The sequence below is a fragment of the Mesoplodon mirus genome (genome assembly GCF_964341445.2).
Source record: "Mesoplodon mirus genome assembly, chromosome: 6".
NCBI classification, from domain to species: Eukaryota; Metazoa; Chordata; class Mammalia; order Artiodactyla; family Ziphiidae; genus Mesoplodon; species Mesoplodon mirus.
The window spans coordinates 6,263,379-6,289,402 of NC_138982.1; the positions used below are offsets into that span (position 1 = coordinate 6,263,379).

The 26,024-nt window shown below is 47.2% G+C and overlaps 1 protein-coding gene across 3 annotated transcripts in view; it reads right to left on the reverse strand.

The window, feature by feature from the left end:
• Positions 1-26,024, reverse strand: part of NMNAT3 (nicotinamide nucleotide adenylyltransferase 3) — a 116,147-nt gene that overhangs the window by 64,697 nt on the left and 25,426 nt on the right. The window lies entirely within an intron of this gene.

The following is a 26,024-nucleotide window of genomic DNA, read 5'->3' on the forward strand; positions in this document are numbered from 1 at the left end:
ATCATTTGCCCTAGGTCACACAGCCAGTAAGAGGTAGAACTAGGAGTCAAACCAAGGCCTAACTCCAGTGAAGCCCTTCATGAACATTCCAGGAGGCAGTGCCTCAGTGGCAGGAGAGCCCTATCAGCCAACCTGCCTTGGAGCCCAGGCTGTTTTCTGCTTTACTTTAACCTCACCCAGGTGCTGAAAGCTACAGAGTAAGAAGACAAAGAGGGTGGGCCCAGAGGAGGGCTGGGTGGATACTGAAAGGGCACCGGCCAGCTGGGAGTGGACCTGCCTCCTGGTACTGGGAAGGCTTAAGCACCTCCTTGGGTGCATAGAGAAGTTGTTCTGGCAGCGTTCTGAGCTATGGTGGTGTGAGGACAAAAAACTCTCAACATAGGTGGGCTGTGGTTTCTTCCCACTTTGACGCAGCAGGGACACCCCCTGCTGCGTGAGAAGAAAGCAGACTGCATGACAGCTGCTGGCCCTGGCTTCTTCCTGGGGAGGGCGGATCTTTAATGAGATAGTATTTGCAGTGTGTGCTGAGCTACTCACAAGAGCAGCCTTGAAATGAGTGTATCTGAAGAGGCTGGCCGTTTTCTACAACTGTTAGGAAGCCTTTCAAAATTCTACTTCGATCTGACAAAATATCATTTTTTTTTAGAGCCCTTCAAACATGGAACTGCAGCATCTCAGGTAACCTGGGTTTTGATCCATTTTCTCCAAAGTTCCCCAAAACTCTAAATTAGAACATTAGTTTGAATGGTGGCATCAATGCAATGCAGTGCGACGATGGGAAGGAGAACAAATGATATATAGGAAGTGTGTGTCTGTCTTTTCTTTCCTTGCGTGGTCACACTGAGCCACGCTGCTCTGACAGCGACTGACTCTGTCTGAGCCGCACCTCAGGCTGCAGGTCGCAGTGGGTGCACATTCCCAGGCTCAGGAACGAGGTCAGTGCTCCTGCGTCGTCTGTTTACGCCAACGTGCTTCAACTAAACACCCTCCCAAGCCCAAACCCAGAGAAATACAATGATAGGGCTGAAATGGACTCCCTCTGGGGGTTCAGCAGAGAATACACCAGGCTCCGATTTGAGCGCGTCTCAAAGGTCGGACGCATGCTATAAAAGTGACTCATCTGCCCTATCATGTCATAGTATCTAGCGAGATGAAGCAAGCGTGGGGGACTTGTGCTACTGGGAAAGGCTTCTCACCAATAAGCATTTAATAGAGGTCCACCGAGTGAACAGCAATTGCAGCTGAGGGATTTAACAAGTTGAGAAGGTGGCATAGGGTCTTCTTGGAATGTATCATTAAACTGGAGGCAAGGCAAACAGATTCCACCTCCGGACCCCGCCCCCTCCCCAGTTTACCGCCTCCCACTTCACAGTCATCCCGATAGCATTTCATCCAGTTCCTCAAATACAACACGCAGCTCCTTTCTCCTGCTGGTGTAAATGCTCTTCCGACCACCTGAAACGAATGCCCTCCTCGCCCCTGCCTTCAAGGTGTTCTCCTTGGAGGCCAATGCCTCCCCACACCCCCATCATGCTAACTGCACCTGTTACTTTATCACTTTCTTCTTTCATGGACCACAGACCTGCCACTGCCTTGTTTCCGCGTCTCTCTTCCCCCAAGTAGAAGGTGAACTCCTCCAGGGAGGTCTCTTATTCATCTAGGCCCCTCAACTCCTGCAGGGTGCCTGGCACACAGGTACTCAGGAATGCGTGTGGCACAAACGAGAGAATGAGGGAGTCTCCCTGACCAAGCATCCTCCTTTTCAGATGGGGACCTCCTCTCTTTGTTTCTGTCCCAAGCAGTCAATGGATTGGGCCTTCTAGGGATATAAACTGACCTTTCCAGCTTCCCAGGGGCACCTAAGGCCCCTCCCCAAGACCCCACTCCACCCAACTCAGACTGAAAGCAAACAACATATTCCTGCCTTGCTGTGCCATCTTCGATGCCAGGAGCCCATCAATAGGGATATACCAGCCTCCTCCACACTGACACCAAGGTCATTCCTACACCCTGGAGGTCATCAGCTGTGGCTTTGCCAGGTGAAGGGACTTTGAAGGTGCGATTAAATTAAGGATCAGAAATGCAGAGGTTATCCTGGATTATCCGGGTGGGCCAGTTTTAACATGATTAGGGTACTAATAAGAGGGAGCAGGAGGGTCACTAGAGGAAGACGTAAGGGCCAAAGCGGCGATCAGAAGGCAGGAAGATGCTCTGCTGCTGGCTTTGAAGATGGAGGGAGGGCCAGAACCCAGCAGGGTGGGAGGAATCAGCAAGGAAACAGATTCGCCCCTAGAGCCTCCAGAAGGAGGGCAGCCCTGTTGACACCTTGATTTCAGACTCCTGACCTCCAGAATCATAAGAAAATAAAATTGTGTTGTTTTAAGCCAATACTTTGTGGCGATTTGTTACAGCAGCCATAAGGAACTCATACACTTACCTATTTGGGGCAGGCGCTCTGAAGTGACCTTCAGCCTGGGGCAGGATAGGGCACAGGGATTGAGCTGATAAGGAGGATATGGAAAGGTGTGTCAGGCACAGGGACCAGCACTGCAAAGGTTCAGAAACCACCACTGAAGGTGGGCGATGGACTAACGGCACGTAGATGTGGCTGTGTGTGGTGTAAGTCGGTGAGTGGCCCAAGACGGGGGTGCAGGGGGTGCACGGATCACGCAGTCCCCCAAGGGGGAGTCTAGATTTCATCCTATAGGCAATGAGGAACCCCTGAAGGATTTTAAGAGCTCTCAAGTGCTCCCAGGATGGTGTGTCAGGAAGCAAGCCCCAGGATGGCTACCCCCCGGGACCCCTCTGCCTGGCAAAGGTCAGGCAGTCCCCAGCTTCCCAGAGGATGGCCTTTCCTGCTGCCTACATTTCTCCTCAGTCACCGGGTAATGTGATGCTGGCCAGTGCCCCACACGTACTAAATTCTAAGTGTGTGCCCCTCGGCCCATTTGTCACAGGCCGTCGCAGAGACACAGAAAGGAAAGGCGAGCCGGGAAGGTTAAGTGCCATCACTGCGGACATAATGAGCTAATGCTCATCAATTGGGAGGCGATTTACCTTTCCCTGTGGTGAGTGCCTCTAACGGGACCTGGCCCGGGAAAGTGGCCGAAAACTATCTGTTTATTATAGACATAAAGCAGATGGATTTGGGCAGAATGGAAATGGATTCTACAAACATCTTTCATTACATAGACCTCTTGACCGGACTCCTTGTCTTAAAGAAAACAAGAGGCACGGTTTGGATTTGTGGGGTTGCCGAGCACATTTCTCAGGACCCGGGGAGATCATTTCCATCTGCACAAGAGTATCAACTTCGGGGAAATCAACCTTCACATAAACTCTGGGCACTTTTTCTTTTCAACTTTGCCGGATTCACTCGCTGTTGCTATGGTCACACAGTGCTCCTAAGAACAAAAGCAGAGCCAGCCTCCTCTGTCGTGTGAGGATCCTCTGCCAGCCACCCCTTGGAGGAAACAAACATGCCAATTAAGCACTCGTCCTAATTATGAGAGTCGCAGGAGAGCAGGCAGCCTGGCTCTTCAGTTTTGAGAACTTTCAACAGATTTGGAGGAGCCCAAGGAATGGAACGAGCTCTCTTGTAATCCCACACTCAGGAGATGGGACTGATTTCAACTGTCATAGGAGGGAGGAACTGAGTAACAGCTACTGGGTTTACTGAGGGACAGGCTAGGCACTGGGCAGAAAACCTTATACACATTGGCGCTGATTCTTTCAACACGCCTGGAAGGGAAGGGTTGGTGCTTGTGTTCTGGTAGAGTATAATCAACTTCTCCGAGCCTCAGTCACACGGAAAATGGAGATGATTACACATACCTTCTAGGGCTGTCTTGAGGGTTATCAGAGTTGATCTGCTTAGCACAGTACCTGGCTCATAGGGGGTTCTCCAGAAATATTAGCTCCTTCCTCTTTCATTATACTGAAAACAGAATTCGTTATCCCCACATCTGCTTCCACATACCTATTCACCTTGTTTGAAAAAGAGCCTACCATTTTGTAGTCACCCACTGATCAAAACCTGGCAGGCTTTAGGAACGCGTCAGCATCCCCCGCCTGGCAAGCAGCAGCTCAGTCAGACCAGCTTGAGTTGTCACCAGAGAAGAATGCTCCCAAAAAAGGCCACTCCCACATACCACTGCTGTGGTTTCTGTCTAGCTCCAACCATAACAATCAACTCAAAGCATCACTTATCCCTGGAATTGAGTTAAGAGCTGATATTGAGAAACAGAGGAATGAATAGTTTAATGTCATTCAGGTAGGAAAAACATCTGAAAATGAAGAAGAAACATGCCCCAAATCGCAACCAACTTGCCAACTTTAGAATAACATCTTTTTTTTTTTTTTTTTTTTGTGGTACAAGGGCCTCTCAGTGTTGTGGCCTCTCCCGTTGCGGAGCACAGGCTCCGGATGCGCAGGCTCAGTGGCCATGGCTCACGGGCCCAGCCGCTCTGCAGCATATGGGATCTTCCCGGACCGGGGCACGAACCCGTGTCCCCTGCATTGGCAGGTGGACTCTCAACCACTGTGCCACCAGGGAAGCCCAACTTGCCAACTTTAAACAAAGAAGATATAAGAGAAGGTAGAAGGTGAGAAGAGGTGCCTGGGGTCTGCTCTGAGGACTGCAGAGTAGCAGATCACATGCCAGCTATTGTGCTAGTGCCTTGGAGGTACAGGGATAAAGGAAATCTGGCCCCTTCCTCCCAATCTTTCAGGAAGAACGGATATCGAGGACATCAGGTAGGGCAGAGTCTGCTGGTGAGCTCCCAGCATCCACTCTCCTGGCTGGGCATGCTGCTACATTCCCAGTCTCCTTTTCAGCAGGGTGAAGCCACGTGGCTAAGGCCTGGCCAGTGATCTATGAATAGAAGTGTTGGGTGGGACTTCCAGTAACTCTTTTTTTTTTTTTTTTTTTTACAACTTTATTGGAGTATAATTGCTTCACAATGGTGTGTTAGTTTCTGCCCCATAACAAAGCGAATCAGTTATACATATACATCTGTTCCCATATCCCTTCCCTCTTGCGTCTCCCTCCCTCCCACCCTCCCCATCCCACCCCTCCAGGCGGTCACAAAGCTCCGAGCTGATCTCCCTGTGCTCTGCAGCTGCTTCCCACTAGCTATCTACCTTACGTTTGGTAGTGTATATATGTCCATGCCTCTCTCTCGCTTAGTCACAGCTTATCCTTCCCCCTCCCCATATGCTCAAGTCCATTCTCAAGTAGGTCTGTGTCTTTATTCCTGTTTTACCCCTAGGTTCTTCATGACATTTTTTTTTCTTAAATTCCATATATATGTGTTAGTAACTCTTTTTAAAAGGGAAAGGCATGCCTTTCTCCTCTTCTCCCCTCCTCCTGTCTAGAATGTGATGGCTGGGGTGTGGCAACTAGATTGGACCCTGAGGATGAGGATCAACTCTAGGTCTGGCAGAGAATAAGCCAAGAGAAAGTCAGGACCCTGAGGACCTGGACTGCCGACCTCCAGGTTTTTTTTTTTTTTTTACTGGGTAGAGAAATAACCTCCTAAGCCACTATTATTTTCTATTTTCTGTTATATGCAGCTAAACCTAATTCAAACTGATATACTGATACCTAATGAATGTTTATTGAATTTGGATCTAAAGGAATGAAAAGTGTATAAACTTTTAGAAGTTCCTGTTGCCCCAGTTAAACCTATTTTATATCCAGAAACTCAAATAGATATTGTTTGAAAGGAAAAAAAAATTCTACCATCACTTAATTTTTTCTATGAATTTTTCATGGGAGGAAAAATCCTTACTTAGGACTCTAGAAGGCTGAAATGTGCAGCAATGAATCTGCTTTTCTGTAGATCACAAAAGCCAGACTCTGTCCTATCTCCTTACCCCCAAGACAGATTCATTATGGTGTGCTGTTGCACTCTGCTTCGAGTGGGCATCTGCCATATGGCTTGGCAGTTTAATGGTCTTCTGATACTTGACAAAAATGAAGCCCAATCATTCTGCAAGGAGTTTGCACTCCTAGATGGGTCTTTTCCAAATAACAGCTGTGCCTCAAAATTGAGTTATTCAATTTGCAATTTGTGGACACAATACTCAAACGTTTACAAGTGAGCAAAACCTCAAACCACTTGGGCTCTTTCCAGGCTTCAGAGTTTATGAAGTTTTTAGCGACGTTATAAGTGTGCAGCTGTTGACGAACTCAAGCCAACGTCTCTGAACCACCAGACCCGGCAGGCAGCAGTGATGTCCTACTTAGCAGGCATGTGAAGCCAGCCACAAACCCTCGGGATAGAAAGAACATGAGGGAGAGAGATGAGCCTTATGCCAAAGTCCACAGACTAACAGCCTATCTCTTCCTCTCCACTCCCTAACCCATGTGTAGAGACGACACCCAAATCTATTGTTCTAGTCCTGATCTTGCTTATGGGCCCCTACAGGTCCATGGGTGGCCACACACTGGCTTGATAACAAGCCAGATAGACGTGGATTCAAAACCAACAAGCACTTCCCAACGGCATGACCTTGAGTGTATCCGTCAGCAGAGGCCAGGTGAGGCGCATTAACAAACAACCCCCAAATCTCAGTAGCTTAAACCAATGAAGGTATATTTCATGTTCCTGTACATGCCCAGTCCATGCCCACTGGGGGCTCTGTCCTGCCTCATCTTTGTCCCTCAATCCAGGACTCAAGTCGATGGAGGAGTCACTACCTGGAATATAGTCAATCACTGTAGCAGAGAAAAAGGCAGCTCTGGAAGGTCACTTGGCCTCAAATGGGCACATGTCACTTCCAACAACAGCACCCAAGTTCAACAAGTTAGAAAATACAATCTGACTCTGTGTCCCAAAGTTAGAGAGCCAGAAATAGTTGGTGAATAGCCCTGCAGTTATCAGTTAATTAACCATTCTGAGCCTCAGTGACCCATACGGAAAATGGAGATAATTACACATACCTCCTCAGGTTGTCACGAAGATAATTGCTGTTGACCATGTAGGGTACTCAGAATAGTGCCTGGCCCATAAGACTTTCTCCAGAACCTCTAACTTTTCTGTGTGTCCAAAACAGAATTCATCACCTCCCATACCTGCTTCTGGCTGCCTGTACCCCTTATCTGTGTTTCCAGCCACCCATGATCAAAACCTGCCAGTTAGCTATGACACCTCCCCATCCTTCCTCATGTCCCCTCAATACAATTAGCCTCCGAGTGTGTCCAATGTTCTCTGCATAAGGTCACCTTCCATCACGACCGAGACCTGCCCTACTATAGGATTTCATTACTTTCTTGTATCAATTAGGGAAAATGCAAACAAGAGAAGGAAGCTCTGGTCATCTTAGTTCCCCTCCCCACCAAAGGCAAAGCAGTGAAGGAGCATGGAATGATTAGAAGGCCACCAGGCCATCACACAGAATAAAGGAAGAGCTGAACATGAGACCTCAGGGTGGACAGGGGACAGGGCAGTGTCACGGTCCCAGCCTGGATGGGGTCCTGTGATACAGACATGGTCACTGGGGCTCACACCAGTGTACAATGCTGTTCCCAGAGAGGGGCAGTTGATATGGACTGGACAGTCCCACCCCTGCCCCCAGTGTGGGCCTCCACACTTGGTGAGAGAAACTCTGGAATCACCTCCCCACCACCAATTTGGCCTCAATCCAATCTTTTCTCAATATGCTGAGCAGATTAACTAGTTCTCAAGTTTGGGTTCAATCACTCAGACGAATGTGATCAACTATTGAGTGTTTACTATGCACCAAGCACTGTATAAAACCTGGGCCTTTATGCGAAGCCAGTGATAAAGTCTTCAGTAACTTGTTCTCCATTGGCATTTATGTGCTAGGTCATGTCCTTCATCTGGCGTCAGAACTCTGGAGATTCTGGCCTCATTCTACGTCTCCTAGTTGTCTCCTGACTGCCCTCTCTGTTCCCTACATGTGCTCCATCTCCTCACCAAGCTGGGACCACCTGCCATGCTCTGACGTGTCTTCTGAGTCTTTCTGCTTCTGAGATCTCTGTTTATTGCCACTTCCTAGAGCTAGAATCTCTTCCAGACCAACCCTCCCGCAGAGCTCCTCCTGGTGGCCCACCTGGAAGTCAGTGTTCCCTCCTCTGACCTCTTCAAGGTGACACTCTGTCTATATGGTTGAGTCCCCACACTTTTCTAGCCTAGCAGGCTGTAAATCCCTAAGGGCAGGGATCCCAGGGGTTCTAAGGCAGAGTGGAAGGCAAATAAGTAATATTCACCTCATTCATTGGGGGACAAGGTACAAGTGAAAAGTAGATCAAAATGAGAGCCAGGGAGCACCGGGCACTTCAGGGCATGGTCTAGGCTGAAGCAGGAAGAAGCAACTGAGGAGGAAATATCCCTCAAACCAGAATAGCAGAGCCCCAGCTTTGTCCACCCTCCCACCCACCCCCTTCCCCCGTGCTTCCAAAAACCAATTCTTCCTAGTCTCCAGTTTGCTTTATTTTACCCCATGCAGACTCCTGTCCCTCCATGTGGGGTGTCAGCTCCCTTCCGGACTCGAATATTGTACTCACCCCGTGAATCGTGTCTGCTGCCTTGGCTGGGCCCCGTCCAGGATCCTGATTCCTGATTGCCCCTCAAAGGCATCATCTGACGCCTCTGTCCTCTCTGTGTCTCTGTCCATGCCTTGTCCAGGGTGCATGCCCAGGGTCCCGCTCCAGTCCAGCAGGGGGCGAGAGCCACAGTTCGTGTTGGGAAAGCAGTCCCACACCCTCTACAGCCCTAGGGGCTTCCCTATTTGTCAGCAAAATGCAGAACTGTTCATAATGATGGCAGGGGATGGCACCAGGGCCCTTCTAGGGCCCAAACCACAGAACTAGCAGCAATGTGGGCTCTTCCCCTCCCTGGTCTTGACAGCCTGTCAGTTCTACCTCTGTTAACATCTTTACGATCCAGCCCTCTCTCAAATTCCACAGTCGCTGCCTTGGATTGGGGCTCATTATTTCTCAGTTGGACCTGAGTGCACTCTTAACCTGGTCTCCTGTCTCTAGTCTCACCTCTGATCCATCTTCGGCTCAGCTGCCCAAGGGATCTTTTAACATGCTTAATCCCCTGCCGACCACCCACATTCTGGATAATGTTGAAACTCCTTAGCGTGGCAACCATAGGCCCTTATAACCTGGTCATGACCTGTTTCACCAGCCTCACCACTTACCTTCCAACCCCTCCCTGTGTCTGCTCCATCAAACTGCTTTCTATTCTATCCCAAGTCCCCTTGCATTGAACTTTAGGACCAGTCTTAAAATCAAATGTAAAAATTCTAACAAAGAAGGCAACCTTGTTTACCTTGCTTGTTCATTCATTCACTAAAAAAGAAAACAAGTTGCCAGTGCTGTCAAATTCCCCCAGGCATCAGGATGATGACAGGGAGCTCCCAAAATACCTATAAAGATGAGGAGCTGGCTGGGCCCTCCATGAGGGCAGGTCAGGCCAGTGGAGGCCCAGTGAACCACAGGAGGGGAGATGCGGGCAAGCCTTACTGCTAAAAGATACGTGTTCACTTGAGAATTTCACTGGGCACAACATAACCAGGTCCAGAGCAATCCTTTCCCATCTCATGTAATATAATTTCCTCCAGAAATTATAAGCCAAGCAGCCCATCTTCCCTTCTTTATTGAGTTATAAGCAGAATGAGATGGTCATGAGCAGAAAACTGCAAATCTGTGCAGTGATCTATGAAGTCAGATCAAACCTGAGCCAGGTTTCGGGTGGTAATTAATTAAAAATTTTAACCAAGTTCATCCAACATATATTTAATGTTATGCATAATCACTTTTGTGTTGGCCAGAGATGAGGCCTAAATGCTGGGCAGTTCACAGGAATGACTGCAGTCTCTATGAGTCTTTAACAGACAAACCTTATCTTGTTTCTTCCCTCAGTTACTGCTTCAGAAGCCATTAGCAGGACAGGCAGCTCAGGCCCTGCCCACGTCCCCACCGAAGCTCATGCACAGGCCAACATCTCTCATGCGTACAAGGACACTCAAACAGTGAAGCCCGTGGGGCACTTCTTCTTGCGTTGAACTGAGGCTGCCTGTGCTTGCACCTGGAATGGAAAATGCTTGGCTTTTTGTTCCAAGCTTTATGACTTTGAACAAGCCCTCCAATTCTCTTTAAAACGAGGATATCCCAACATCCATCCACGGGGGTGCCCTGAACATGAACAAAAGAGACACATTAGGACTACATCTCCTACATGGCTTTTGAGAAGAGGAGGAAGCCTTCCATTACAAAGTTAGCAAGCAGGATTCATGTGTGCCAACCCTGTGTAAAGACACCACTGTCCATGACAGATTCAACCTGTTCCTGCCAGAGCAGGCCAAACGAGGCCACTATTTATCTTAGGGCATGAGCTCTACATGCACAGCATCAAGGATTTAATGAAGCCAGTGTTCCAGCCGATTTGGGTCTGGGCTGGGGGAATCAAAGAGGCCCAACATATCTACCTGTAGGTCATACACAACACTCCAGCTGACCTGCACCAGGTTCCCTCCCACGACGTCAGGAATTGGTGGCTTTCTTTACTATGCATGAATTAAAAAACCAGCAAAGATGTTAATTTGCTCCTATGATTGCTGAAGAACCAAATGTATTTATCTGGTAGCCATTGGCTGCTGGCATTTTTTACAGGACATTGTGATACATGGTAATCCATGAGTGTGCGTGCACGAGCACAGGGTTCCTGGGAGTTGGAGCAGAGAGGCTGCCCAGAGGCCCAGGCAAGGAGGATCCTGGCTCCAGGGGAACAGGCAGATCCCGGGGCCTCAAGGTCAATGGGTAGAGCTAGAATCCAGTCAGGCCATAAGAATTACAGAGCAAGAGCACCTTATGCCCAGGGACTGGGGTAAAGCCAGACATAGACACCTGGAGGTATCAGCTCCAAAATTAAGACAGGGAAGCTTCATCCACCAGCCTCTGGCTCGTGTGAATTCTCCTGCATGTGCTGGCCTCGCTAGATCAACAAAATAATAACTTAAGTGTAAGAGAAAACGTAGCCAGAATGAAACGACTTAAGCTCACTGTCTTCCATGAGCAGATGTTCCAGAGGGAGCGTGATGTGGCAGAGGTTCTGCTGGTCCTTCCCGCGGCATAGTGACTGTCCTCTTCTCCTTGTTATCAAGCCCGGTTTTGTTCAGGGACAAGGGGGACCTATCCACACAGGAATCACGGCACCACGTCCGCCATGGCAGTCTGTCCCCTTTGCTGTGATTGGTCGGGTGTGGGCATGTGACTCAGCCCCAGCCAATGATATTTAACAGGAGGACCCTGGAGGCCTCTGGGAAAGACGTTCCCACCCGCTGAAACAGCAGCGACGGGGAGGCCCTTTCTCTGCCCCTCCCCGCCCTGGACACTGCGGTGTAAGATGTGCCACCGGGGTTGCCCCGGCCCCCTGTCACCGCAAAGGGAAGCCCTAGAGAGCTGCAGAGGTGAAGGACCACCCAGAGATGGTCTCATCAAGTCACTGATTTACTCTAGATTTTATCACTGAGCTGCTAAAATACCTTCATTGCTACAGCTACTTTTGGTCAGGTATTCGGTTACTTGTGGCTCGAAGCGTCCAAACAGATATACCGCAGGAGGCCTTGGTTCTGGCTGTGCCTCACAGTGCGTGCAATTCTGCAGGCCAAGTGTGACCCCAGTGTGAGAAGACAGGGACCTTCTGCATGTCATGGTCCCTAAAGCCAAAGCACCCACTCCATCTGGGTTGCAAGCTGGAGAGAGGCACTGCGCCTGTGCTTGAGGGCATCCTGCTGGGTGGGACCCAGGGAGGGGTGGTATGTTAGACCCCAATGTGGCCACTGTACTGGGAATTTTCCAGGGACTATTGTGAACAAACATGATTTTTGGTTGACACTGGGCCCTCAGAACCTAATCTCGGGGGAAACTGCCTCCTGAGCCTCTTAACAGACCCATCTCAACTGCATTCACTGTCCCTATATCCCCGCAGGGACCTCTCTGAGGGCAGCTCTGTATCTGGTGGGACCGTCTTCGCATATTTGATGGCTCGCCGGGGGGGACATGCACCTCGCTCCACCTCTCCACAGGCGGGGACAGCTGTGTCTTTCCTGCTTCAGTGCCAGCTGCCTGCCTGTCTGTGCCTTTGGCCCAACACAGCCTGGTGACTTGAGGAAGCCTCAACACATCCGCACCGTCATCTGTGCCTTTGCTCCTGCTGGCCCCTCTGCCTAGAATGCCCTTTCTACCCATTTGTATCTATTTAACTTTGCTCCCCTAGCACTCAGCATATATTAGGGCAACATAAAAGGTCTCCTTAACAACAACAGAAACAAATAACCCAATTAAAAAAGGACTTGAATATACATTTCTCCAAAGATATACAAATAGCCAACAAGCTCATGAAAAGATGCTCAACATCACTAATCATTAGGGAATGCAAATCAAAACCACAATAAGATTCTACCTCATACCCATTTGCGTGGCTACTATCAAAAATACAGAAAGCAACCAGTGTTGATGAGGATGTGGAGAAACTGGAACCCTTGTGCACTATTGGTAGGAATGTACAATGGTGCAGCTACTGTGAAAAACAGTACGGGGGTTCCTCAAAAAATTAAAAACTTTAATTTCTATATGATTCATCAATTCCACTTCTGGGTATATACCAAAAAGTATTGGAGACAAAGTCTCAAAGGGATGTTTGGGGGCTTCCCTGGTGGTGCAGTGGTTGAGAATCCGCCCGCTAATGCAGGGGACATGGGTTCAAGCTCTGGTCTGGGAAGATCCCACATGCCGCGGAGCAACTAGGCCCCGCGCACCATGATGAAGAGTGGCCCCCGCTTGCCGCAACTAGAGAAAGCCCTCGCACAGAAACGAAGACACAACACAGCCAAAAATAAATAAATAAACAAACAAACAAATAAATAAGCCAAGCATTTGAAGCCCTTTAAAAAAAAAAAAAAAAAAGGATGTTTGTACACCCACGTTCAGAGCAGCAATATTCACAGTAGCTAAAACGTGGAAGCAAACCAAGGGTTCACTGATGGATAAAGAGATAAGCAATATGTGGTATTTACATACAGTGGACTATTATTTGGCCTTCAAAAAAGGAAATTCTAAAACATGCTTCAGTATGTGTGAAACTTGAGGACACTGCTAACTGAAACAAGCATCAGAAAAAGACAAATACTGTATGATTCCATTTACATGAGGTACTTAGAGCAGTCAAACTTATAGCGATGGGGAATAGAATGGTGTTTGCCAGGGGCTGGATGGAGGAGGGAATGGGGAGTTGTGCAGTTTCGGTTTTGCAAGATGTTACAGTTTGGGGTATGGTTGTATAACAGTGTGACTGTATTTAACACTACTGAACTGTATACTTAGACATGGCTAAGCTGATACATTTTATATTATGTGTATTTTACCCCAATTAAAATCTACACATAAAAGGTCTCCTTTGGTGAGCCTTCTCTGATGCCAGGGTCTGACTGCACTGGTTGCTCATTAACCTCTGCCTTGCTTCCTTGTGTTCTGTTCTATCAGGATTGTTTTGAGACCTACCCGGGTGCCTAAACCAAGAGAATCACAGAGAGATAGAGCCAGAGCCCTTATTAAACTGCTCCTAAGGTCAATCCTAACTAGGCATCTCAGTTATGTGAGCTGGTAAATTTTTTTTAACATCTTTATTGTAGTATAATTGTTTTACAATGTTGTGTTAGTTTCTGCTGTATAACAAAGTGAATCAGTTATACGTATACATATGTCCCCATATCTCTTCCCTCTTGCATCTCCCTCCCACCCTCCCTATCCTGCTCCTCTAGGTGGTCACCAAGCACTGAGCTGATCTCCCTGTGCGATGCAGCTGCTTCCCACTAGCTATCTATTTTACATTTAGTAGTGTATATATGTCCATGCCACTCTCTCACATCGTCCCAGCTTACCCTTCCCCCTCCCCGTGTCCTCAAGTCATTCTCTATGTCTGCATCTTTATTCCTGTCCTGCCCCTAGGTTCATCAGAACCATTTTCTTTTTTTTATTTTTAGATTCCATACATATGTGTTAGCATACGGTATTTGTTTTTATCTTTCTGACTTACTTCATTCTGTATGATAGACTCTAGGTCCATCCACCCCACTCCAAATAACTCAATTTCCTTTCTTTTTATGGCTGAGTAATATTCCATTGTATATACGTGCCACATCTTCTTTAACCATTCATCTGTCGATGGACACTTAGGTTGCTTCCATGTCCCGGCTATTGTAAATAGAGCTGCAATGAACATTGTGGTACATGACTCTTTTTGAATTACAGTTCTCTCTGGGTATATGCCCAGTAGTGGGATTGCTGGGTCATATGGTAGTTCTATTTTTAGTTTTTTAAGGAACCTCCATACTGCTCTCCATAGTGGCTGCTTCAATTTACATTCCTGCCAACAGTGCAAGAGGGTTCCCTTTTCTCCACACCCTCTCCAGCATTTATTGTTTGTAGATTTTTTGATGATGGCCATTCTGACCGGTGTGTGGTGATACCTCACTGTAGTTTTGATTTGTATTTCTCTAATGATTAGTGATGTTGAGCATCCTTTCATGTGTTTGTGTGAGCCAGTAAATTTTTAACCATTAAGCAGCTTTGAGTTGGTGTCCTGGGACTTGCAACCAAAATCAACCTAATTGCTAATACACTTGACCTGAAATATTGCAACACTAAGGATAAAGAAAAGATGCTAAGGATTTCTAGGGAATAAGAAAGTTCATAGACAAAGGAATGAAAATAAGACTGGCATCTGACCTTTCCTTTACAGCATTAGATGCCAAAGATAATGAGCAATGGCTGCATACTTCTGAGAGAAGATGACTTTGAATCTGGAATTCTCTATCCGGCTAGACTCTCATTTCAGTATAAAGACAGAATAAATACATTTTTAGACATGAATGGACTCAAAGTTTACCTCTGAGGCACTCTTTCTTAAGAAGTTCATTGACAGTGTGTTCCAGCAAAACAAGGAAGAAAAACGAATAAAGTAGAAAGAAAGGGATCCAACCTAGGAGGCTGGTGAAGCTAGGATGAGAGCTGTGCAGGCTGCAGAGCACAGCCCAGGGCAGAAGAGGAGAAGGTGGGCCTCTAAGTAAAAGGTGCATGCTGAGAGGCCAGGTACACTGAGGTTACAGTGAAAGCTTTCTCTCTCAACTGTAACCAGAAAAAAATCCGAATAAAACAAAAAGCTACCTAATAATATAACGTAAATTATAATGTGATACAATTTTAAGCCCTGATGGAATATAAGAAAAGAAAATTCATTTGACTGATACTTCCCTTTGAGTGGTCCAGGGCTACTTGACCCTGGAGTGAACATTCATGTAGTCAAAATGACTTAAATGCTATTTAATGGTGTTCAACTTTTAGAGTCAATTTAGTGAAAGGCACAGAAGGCTTAATTGTGAATACATTATAGAAAGATAATGTTAACACCCTTGGTAATGTAAGAATACAGCCACCAGAAGGGAAATGGTTAGGGAAAGAAAAATGGGACCAAGAGGAGAAGTTCCAGTATTTTCCTCTTACCTCACAGAGAGTCTAGATACTGATTACAGTTTAGGAATAAGAAACAGAGATTTGATTGTGAATAATAGATATGGGGAAAGTAGCGCTTTAAACAAGACAGGGCATAAACTTCTCTCCCATAAAATGAAGCTGGAAGGTAGGTGGTTCAGGGATAGTGCAGCAGCTCTGATATCACCAGTATCCCAGGATCCCGCTAGATTTCTCTGTCATCCTTAGAATATGCCTCATCTGGTCTCATGGTCACAAGATGGCTGCTACAGCTCTAGCCATCATACCTGTGTTCCAAGTAAGAAGAAGGAAGTGGCAGTGGGATGAAGGGCAAAAGAGGCCAACCTGCTGAGTCACTCCCCTTATAAAGAGCTTTCCTGAAGCCCCATCCAACAGCTGCTTATATCACAGTGGCCAGAACACAGTGACATGACTGTCCCTATCACAAGGAAAACTGAGAAGTGTAGTTTTTTTAGATGGCACATTGCTGCTTTCAACAAACCTGAGTTTGTTTGTAAGAAAGAAGGGGAGATAGATATTGGGAAAGCAATTCATCATTTGTGTCTCAAGAAATGAAAGTATATTATTTAAAGTAAAAAGGTAACAATAAGATAATAAAAAATAACAGAACCATCAAAAATGAGAGGAGGAAGGAAGGTAGGGTGCAGAGGATAAGCGAATTAAGTCAATCCTTCTTAATGGGACTCAGTGGCTATCTTATCAGGGTACAATTTAGAGTTGTGCCTTTAATCCCCCAAATAATTTAAAAAGACTAAAGAGGCTACCTTTCAGAGGTAGGCAAGGAGGTAGGGATGAAGCTGTAACTTTTTATTAAAAAGCCCTTCTGAAGTAGTTGTATTATTTTGATTACAAATGTATCAGTGTTTATTATATTGGGAAGCCAAGCATCCCTATATTTCCTTTACCCTGGTTCAGTGGTGGGCATTCTAGTACGTTTTTTAGTTTTTTAGTTCCCCTGACTGGCTTAGAAAGTGACATATACCAGCCCTATTCAGGGCTTTCTTTATTTCACTTCTTTCAATTGATTTCTTATTTTTTAAACTCTAGGCATTCAAGGTTCTTTATGAGAAGAAAGACTGGCCGACACACCACCTCTTGTGTTTCTGGTAGGGCAGGTCCGCGCAGGCCCCACCTGAAAGGCAGCAGCAGCATCAGCCAGTGTCATCTCCCTGGGTCACTCCTGTCTGCTGGCGGACCTCTGCGCAGGGAACTGTGTTTGCTGCCTGCCTGGTCTGCACTCCCAAATCACTGTCCTAATATCTCTATATTAACATGCGGTGGCCAAAGGGAGTTCTGCTGAAATAGGCAGTAGTTTGGGCCATTTTGGACTAAATCCTAGAATGCACACGATAATGCTGAGCGATGCAGTTTAATTTATGAGTATGCAGGTCTGCTGTGAAATTGGGAAATGGAAGTACAAGACATTAGCGTTCACATGGCAAGGGCAGGGCCAGGTCCAAAACTATAATAGGCATTTCACACCGGCGAGTTTGAAGGAGCTGACACTCTTGTCAGTTAAGTGTGTGCTCACGAACCTCATCCTTTTATTTTAATGCCACCAACCACCTGGGAGGTATGTGCTGCTCCTGGCCTTATGCCCTTATTATCGCCCAACGCCCCCCACTGTTTTCACAACAGTAAAACATTTGTACGTACATCCTCTGGGCAGGTTTAAAAGTTGAATTTCATGGCTGGGATGTGGTTTGATCTGCAGGAGGTAAGGTAGAACAGACAGCGTCTCAACTCCTTCCAGCAAGGGCATCCAAACTATTATATGGCTAAGTATTTCCAAATTAAAAAGGGAAGACAGACAAGTTTGTAATTTAATTCATAGCAGCTGTACATGCGGTTCATGCCATGTAGTCTCCAGTTGAAAGAACTTGTCAGCCAAAGATTTTCTGTCTGACCTGCACTGTCTAGCCCATTTTTCAATGCACAGAGAGAAATAACATCTCTTTCTGTCTTCCTTATGAATGAAAATACATTCTTCCAAAGTTCAAAGGAAATATCAAGTGTGCCCCAGCCGTAAGTTAAAGTATTCTGGAAAAGAGGTTGGAAAATCCCACAGTAGCAGGCCGAAGGATGTCCCCAGACCTATCAGGTCTTAATCCCTGGAACCTGTCAATGTGACCTTTTTTGGCAAAAGGGTCTTTGCAGATGTGATTAAGTTAAGGCTCTTGAGATGAGGAGGTCATCCTGCATTACTCAGAAGGCCCTCAATGCAGTCACATGAATCCTTGGAAGGAGGAGACAAAGGGAGATTTGACACACACAGAGAAGGAAGGCCATGTGAAGACGGAATAAAGAGATATTTGGAGGTGCTGGCCTTGAAGACTGGAGTGATACAGCCACAAGCCAAGGAATGCCAGCAGCTACCAGAAGCTGGAAGAGGCAAGAAACAGACTCCCTCCCCCTCACATATACTCCCAGAATCTCCAAAAGGCATGTGGGCCTGCTGACACCTTGATTTTGGCTCAGTGACACTAATTTCACGCTTGTGGCCTCCAGAACCCTGAGAGAATACATTTCTGTTGTTTTAAACCATGAAGTTTGTGATATTTTGTTACAGCAGCCCTAGGAAACTAACACACCCCTAGAGGTGCTGCAGGGGAAGGTTTCAGTTTGTACAAAACCATCCCTTTGATGGTATTTGGCAGAATTCAACTTCCTGCCTCCAAGCAAGTGGAAAGTGAGAGGGTTGAATGTAGGTCAGCCAGGTCCATGAAGCACAAGGGTGAGAAAAGCAGGCAGCCACGCTCCCGGGCCCTTGGGAACAGCTCCAGGCAATTCCCCTCCTGAAACAGGGGGCTGAGTGCATGAAGAAAACATGTCTAGTTCTTAAGGCAAATATCTGAATAGGTCAGTGTGAAGGGGGTACCAAGGAGTTAAGAAATGTTCAATAAATTAACCTCATAACTCAGGGCTGCGTTGCGCATGTGTGTGTGTGTGGCAGGGGAGCATATCTTCAAATAAATTCATTGTAGTTATTAATAAACATGGCCAGATGCCTGTGAGCATATGTTATGAGGCTATTCTCTGCAGGTTTATTTGGAAGAGTGAAATATTAGAGACCCAAATGTCTACCAAGAGGGGAATGGTTAAACCCCATATTATACCATTCAGCTATAAAAAAGCAACATGTTTCTATGCATATACTGACATGGAAGGTTACTAATTAGTAAATGTTGAGGGAAAAGAAGCATGTTACAGACAGTCTTATAGTATTATCTCATTTTGGTTGAATGAAGCCATCTGTGTTGTAATATATAGGAATAATCCATAATATATACACCTATGTATGTATATAGATCCACTGGATGGGTGCTCATCAAATGTTAAGTCATTACCTCTAAGGAAAGGGGAGGGTTATTGGGGGGACGGACTTGGACTTCTTACTTTACACGAATGTGCTTTTTCCTTTAAGTGTGTACTCTTTTTGTAGTTTTAAGGAGGAAAAAATGCACACGCAGTAAAGACAAGCTGTGAGAACCTTGTCTAGTAGATGCCAGGCACGGTGTGGCCTGAGGAAGGGCCGGTGGTCCGCAGAGACTGGCTGTGGCTTCTTGAGGTCGCCTGCAGGCCTGCCAGTGTCACAGGGCTGGAGGCAAAAATGCTGGCTTTTACACCAGGCTCCCTAGTGGGGCGATGTTTTTATTTATAAAACAAAACCCGGCACAGTCAGGAGATCAACGTCCCAGGCACGTGTGTCTACTGTCCCTTCACAGAGTGAGGCAAAGCCACTATTCACCAGCTCCTCCATTTTGCGTGAAAGCCAAGGCGAATCTGTCTTTGGAGCACTTCCAGATAAATCCTACGTGAGGATGTTTCCAAAGGTTGTTTTGCCCCCTGGAAGGCTGGTTTCCTCGCTGGTGAGTGGAACTGTATGAGCATAGCCCTCATCCTGTTGGTGAGCTGCCCGGCAGGACAGGAGCCTATGCCTTGGAAAAGGACCCCTCAGTCTCCCTCCTTGGAGTACACCCCAAAGTGCACCCCAAACACGCTCCACCACACAGGAAGCCAGGCTCTTGGATTGAAAGAGTCCCCCAGTTACTTGCCCACTGGAAGTGCTCTTTCAGACTCATATACAATCAGGCTTATCAACTGTGCACCATAAAGGCGTTAATACAGCTGGGGGAAATATGCACTGACTTCCCACCGTTCAATTCAGGGGCACTAGAGATGTGATGGGAGTGTGTCTCGGGATGTCAAAGCAAGATGAGATTTCTGGACGATGAAAATCCTTGAAGCGCAATTCCCCTTCGGATAAAAGCAGGGGCGTGGGTCATTTCCATCTCAAACACCGTGCCACGTGAGCGCAGGGCTTTGAGGGTAACAGGTCTCTGCAAACACTTCTGCAGTGATGGCTCTCAGTGAAATTACTGCTTTTTGTGGAAGGAAAGGAACCATTTCTCTCTCCCCTATAAAATATGAAGTGTTTATTTTTCCAAGTATGTTTCTCCGAGATTTGCTGCAAATCATAAAAAGTCGTGACATTTTATGATCCCTTATTACAAATTTCAAAAAAGACTTTCATCTCCTTTAAAGGAATTGTTGCAAAAACAAAGATTGGGAGCTGGATCTGTACTTAAGCAGAGGGACCGCTGTATCTAGAAGGCTTATGCTTAATCAAAATATTGAACCCTGTTGGTTTTGTACTTCCATTCGCAGAACCTTAGCATCTGGTCCAAACCCCCTGTTTTATAGTTGAGGAAACCGAGGACCAGAGAGGTGAAGTTGCTGATTTAAGGTCACACAGTAAGGTAATAACAGAGCTAGAATCAGAACTTGGGCTGAGACTCGTATCACACTGCGATGCTGCCTTCTAAGCCAAGCCCTTTGGTTATGGAGATTTTTAAGTTTTATCCAAGGACTGCAGCATGACATATAATCCTCATCACTAGGCCTAATGAGGCCGGCAGTCTGGAACAAAAGCAGGGGATGCAGAAGACCCCTTTTGCACAGGTAATAAATTCGGAGAAATATGAGGTTGGAAAGGACCTGGAGGGATTCTCTACTCCATTTCTTTTCCTGAAGGCAGAAGTCGCAGACATCATTCCAGGGGAGAAGGAGCTATCTTATTTCTAAAACCCTTCAGGGAAGATTTTGTCACTTACAAAAAGGAATATCTGATTTGCTCTCAACAATAGGATCCAAGAAATAAGCAGAAAAAACCAACACAGTCTTTTACATAAAAATATAAAATCTTCCTCACCCGATACCTCAGAAGTGATTATTTAAAATCATCTCCTAGAAAGACAAATTCCGTATGCTAACACATATATATGGAATATAAGGGAAAAAAAGGTCATGAAGAACCTAGGGGTGAGACGGGAATAAAGACACAGACCCACTAGAGAATGGACTTGAGGCTATGGGGAGGGGGAAGGGTAAGCTGTGACAAAGCGAGAGAGTGGCATGGACATATATACACTACCAAATGTAAAATAGATAGCTAGTGGGAAGCAGCTGCATAGCACAGGGAGATCAGCTCGGTGCTTTGTGACCACCTAGAGGGGTAGGATAGGGAGGGTGGGAGGGAGGGAGACGCAAGAGGGAGGAGATATGGGAACATATGTATATGTATAACTGATTCACTTTGTTATAAAGCAGAAACTAACACACCATTGTAAAGCAATTATACTCCAATAAAGATATAAAAAATAAAATAAAATAAAATCACCTCCTAGTTTAATCCAACGTGGACATTTCTATTGTAAAAGGAAAACATTTTGGAAAATATGAAGTACAGAGTTGTTGTGACACCTTAACTATGATTTCTGTAAGAATCTGTAAGAATGTAGGAGACTCACTCGGGCCTGACTATACGAAGAACTTTGACAGAGAGGATAATACAGAGAGAACTGCAGAGCATGAAACACTTGCAACATGAAAACTCCTGAGTTCGAAACTATACAGTGGCTCCCACTGTATGATTTTTCTCTCTAAGTTTCATATGAAGTCCCCTTTTTTTGCAAAGCAGTTTTTGTAGTGGGCCTTAGCTGGAGAAAGTACATTTCTAAGTAATCTGAAGGGGAAAAACTTTGATTAAAAACTCCACCAATGATTCCACATATATTCACGCCAAATAAGTCGAAAGCCAGAGGTGATTCTGAGAGAAGGCAGTCTGCCTAACATCCGTGATATTAAGAGAGCGGAAGCTAATAATGTGTGGCACTTTATCTAAGACGATACCGCTGACCCACCGCCAACGGCTTTGAACTGCTTTTCCGTCAGATGATGAGATGCCAGGCTCCATGCCGGGCTCCCGAGAATCCAGGGGTGCATCTCAAAGGCAGCTGCTGGAGTTAAGGTGGTCCAGGCCAGTGGCACAGTGTAGGCCACTCACAGCACCTGTGAGGGGGGCTGGCAGGTCTGAGGACAGAGCAAACACCAGAGTCTTGGTCTCAGGGTCCTGGGCAAGGGTGTGAAACAAGGACCTTCTTCAATTTTCCCCCCACCCCAACCATCCCCCTCCCGTGACCCGTCAGAGCTTCTGTAGCCATGACTCAGGGCTCCTGTTCTAGCCATTTCTCCTCTGTTGCTCCAAAGCAAGGATTTCTCTGAATGCCCCCCTCTCCTCCCCGAGGCGTTCAGGAACCTCCCATCCACTGGTGGAATATCTGGCACCCACTGCTTCATCTGTGTCTGGCCCTCATCTTCCACCCAGCTTCAGGCCTGAGAGGGAGCCCAGGCTGGAGGTGATGCTGGGAGGACAGGTGCCCGGGGAAGACTTGCACTCTGGGGTCTGCCCTGAGACAGCCAGTGCCCAGGCCAGATGTGGGCTCCGGGCTCCCAGAGGAGATTCAGCTGCATCTCAGCCCAGAGGCAGCCCATGGCTGGTGGAAGAGGCCCATGAGTCAACAGCTATAATCCAATTAAGTGCGGGTACCCACAAATGCAAGGGGGCCCAGAAATGAGGCTAAGTGGCTCTGAGTGGATGAGCTGAGGAAAGCTGTAGAGTTAGCACTTGAGCTGGGTCATGTCATTGCTATTCATGGGACACTGCTGCTAACTGCTTCCGCATATTATTTCAATTAGATGCTAACATTCCCCCTTTGCAGATGAGGAAACTGGGGTTCAGAGAAGTGAACTACTTTGTTCAAGGTTACAAAGGGAGGAAGAGTGAGCTGGGATCTGACCCCACACCGCGGGCTCTCCAGCTGTCTTCCAAGACCTGGGAACCAGAGGATAACAGCGTGGACCTGTGAGCACACACTTGGGGGTACTTCACAGCCTGGATTCCCAGGTCCCCAACAGCATAATGTTTAAGAGGAACTGCAAAACTCTCAAAACTAAATTCAGTTCACTTTAATTTTGGAAGCAAGAGCGAACAGATGCCCCACAGCCTCTTTCCCTAGGAGAGGGATGGAGAACCAGTAAAGCATCATCCTTTCTCTCCGCTGAGAGAAACCGGGAGTCACTGTAGAACCAAATGCAGCTCTGCGTCTCCAAGAGTGAACAGTGTTGGTTGTAACTCTAGAAGTCCAGAAGCAAAGGCGAGAGAAGAAAAACCTGAGCTTGAGGCCCTTAACCCAGGAGATGTACATCCATCCACTCAAGAGAAGATTAAAACCATTCAGATTCAAAGCACAAACTGGGTTTCACAACAAGCATCCTACCCCTATTTTATTGAAATAATGGAACTAAAATGTTAAAGGAACAGATACAGGGAGAAAAAAATGCAAGACGTTCCAGTTTAAGGGATCTCTGCTTCATAAATGTCCACCTTACTGGAGTTAGTCTGTCATTTCCTGTGTCTACTCCAGTTTATAAAAATACTTATGCTTGGATTAAAAGGTTCCTCAAAGGTCATTCTGCAAATAAAACCAGACTCAGAGATGGTTTTTAAAAATATTCTGATGCAGAAAACCTCACACCTCTCAATGTGTCATTGAATGATGCAAAAGGTAGGTGGTATTGTTAAAAACCCCATTAAAAGGTTTTTTTTTTTAAGGAAAAAAAAACTGGTTTAATTAAAAACTAGTAGAACACTATAAAATGCTGACCTCTCCCTTTGCTTCTCTGCCTCCACTTCCTAAGCTGAGCTTCTGGCCTCTGTCTGGAACACCCCTACCCTTTACCACCTCCCAGAACTCAACTGGTCATGACTCACTCTTTTCCCACAAGAGCAGCTCCTCATCCCACATCATTAGCCCTGGGGATGGCACTGTGGGGTGAAAAACCCCAGGCGTCGCTGCCCACCCGGCTGCCAAGCACCTCTCACAGGCTGGCCCTTCCTCCTCTGTGTCTGAGACCAACATGCTTGTTCCTAGCATTCCTGGCCTTCAACCTGATACACAGATGGTGTTTAATAAATGCACCTTGAATAAATGATGCAGGCACCTGGCCAGGAGCCTCTTGCTTCCTCCCTTTCCTTGGAGCTCTTCTCTCCACCTGGACTGCCCTCTCCCCTCAGTTTATCTATACCACCTTCTCCAATGTCCCATAAACAAACAGCACCATCCTCCAGGCAGCTGTGTGGGAAGGATTCTGGGTCCCTCTCTTTTCCTCCCACCACCCTCCTCTCAATCCGTCCGTCACCGAGTCCTGTACGCTCCACGTCCTAGATCCCTCTCTGATCTCCTTCCTTCTCCATCACCCCGTAATGCCTGGCCCCAGCCTTCCTTGCATCCATGGGGCCACCACACGCTCCCCAGCTCCGCACTCACCTGTCCAGCCCTTCCTTAATACACACTGAGCCCGTCCCTCCCCTCCGTCCTCAGGATGGAGCCCAAGCTTGCTGACAAGGCAGAGAGGTGGTCCATATGACGTGGCCCCGTAAATCTCAGCTCCTAGCAGGCAGCTCTCAGCCCCACGCCAGCTGCCGCAGAAGCCCTCTTACCCTCGTTTCTGGCTGGTAAAGCAGGAACAAATGGCCAAAGCAGGGAATCATTCCCAAAAAGTCTAGGTGAACTTTAGCTTTAAAGTAAACCTATACAAGGGAGCGGTCTGACGCAGGGCCAAGGCTTTGTTTTGGGAGCAGGGCTTGGAGCTTTCACAAACCCCATCCACCCCCTTCCCCATGCCAGCTCCTTTTAGGGGGAGAGTACACCTAAGGATGCACCAGAAGAACCTGAGGGGAAGGATCTGTCTTGATTCTTCTGATCTGCACCCCATCCCCACCTCCACCCAGCTTTTAGAGTCCAGTTCTCTCACCAACAGCCGGGGGGTGAGGGGAGGCAAGCCACTCTCACTATTTTGAGTCTTTTCAAAGCATTCGATTCATTCCACCAAAAAAGCCTACTCTTTCCTTTTATACTCATAATCCATCAGTTTATGTAACATTTAATAACATTATGTGATTCGTTACAAGTACAATGGGCACCAACACATTTGGAAACAAACGCAACTGACTGGTAAGTGCCGCAAGCACACGGTGGGGCAGGAGAAGGCAGGCAGCGGGCCCCGCCAGGCCTGGGGGGTGGGGGGCGGTGTGTGGGCGTGGTCTGCCTCCCCCACTGGATTATGCACCCCAGACCAGAAGAGCTTGGCTCCACTCACTGCCTTTAGGATCTCTGTGTCTGACGCAGGACTGGCACATAATCTGGGCTTAGGAAATGCTGGCTGAAGGGAGAAATGAGGCTCCCCACAGACCAACCCTACCCCAACTCCAGAACCTCCTCTAGCAAATCCAGGCAGCCCCTCCCCTCCCTACTTGGACTCACTCACTGCCGAGTCACATAGTGGACAACACGTTCTAACTCAGACCCAGGGCGGGACTGCATCTCAGAGCCGGAAGCAAATACGAGGGACCAGAGATCCTGGCTAGTGCAGATGCATGGTCCACAGGTCAGGAAGATGGAGACAAGCTAAGGGATGCGGTTGGGGCACGTGGTGCCTCCCACCTCCCTGCCTGGACTCCTCTCCTCTCTTGTCCCTGGGTCCCAGCAGCTGGGAGAGCACAGAGCACCTACAGAGTCCTGAGATGGCACAGCCCCGGGCCGAGGATGGCTCCGGAACATCCCCACTCTACGGGAGTGTCTTACAGGTGAGACCCTTTGGGCAGGAATCACACCTTCCTCCCTTCCTCCCTGTGGCCTGGGGCATGAGAGGTAACTGATTAGCAGGAAAGCGAGCCTCCAGCAAGTTAACCATAGATAGGTAGTGGGAAGCAGCCGCATAGCACAGGGAGATCAGCTCGGTGCTTTGTGACCACCTAGAGGGGTGGGATAGGGAGGGAGGGAGAGAGACGCAAGAGGGAAGAGATATGGGAACATATGTATATGTATAACTGATTCACTTTGTTATAAAGCAGAAGCTAACACACCATTGTAAAGCAATTATACTCCAATAAAGATAAATAAATAAATAAATAAATAAATAAATAAAGGAGAAAATCAACTTCCAACCAGGGGGCTGATTTAAATGTAAACGTGGTACCCCTACTGCCCATGAGCCTGGAACAAGCTGAGAATAAGCGCAGTGGTGAGAAAGCCAACCACTGGCGGACGTGTCTACTCAGAGGCAGGCAGAGAGA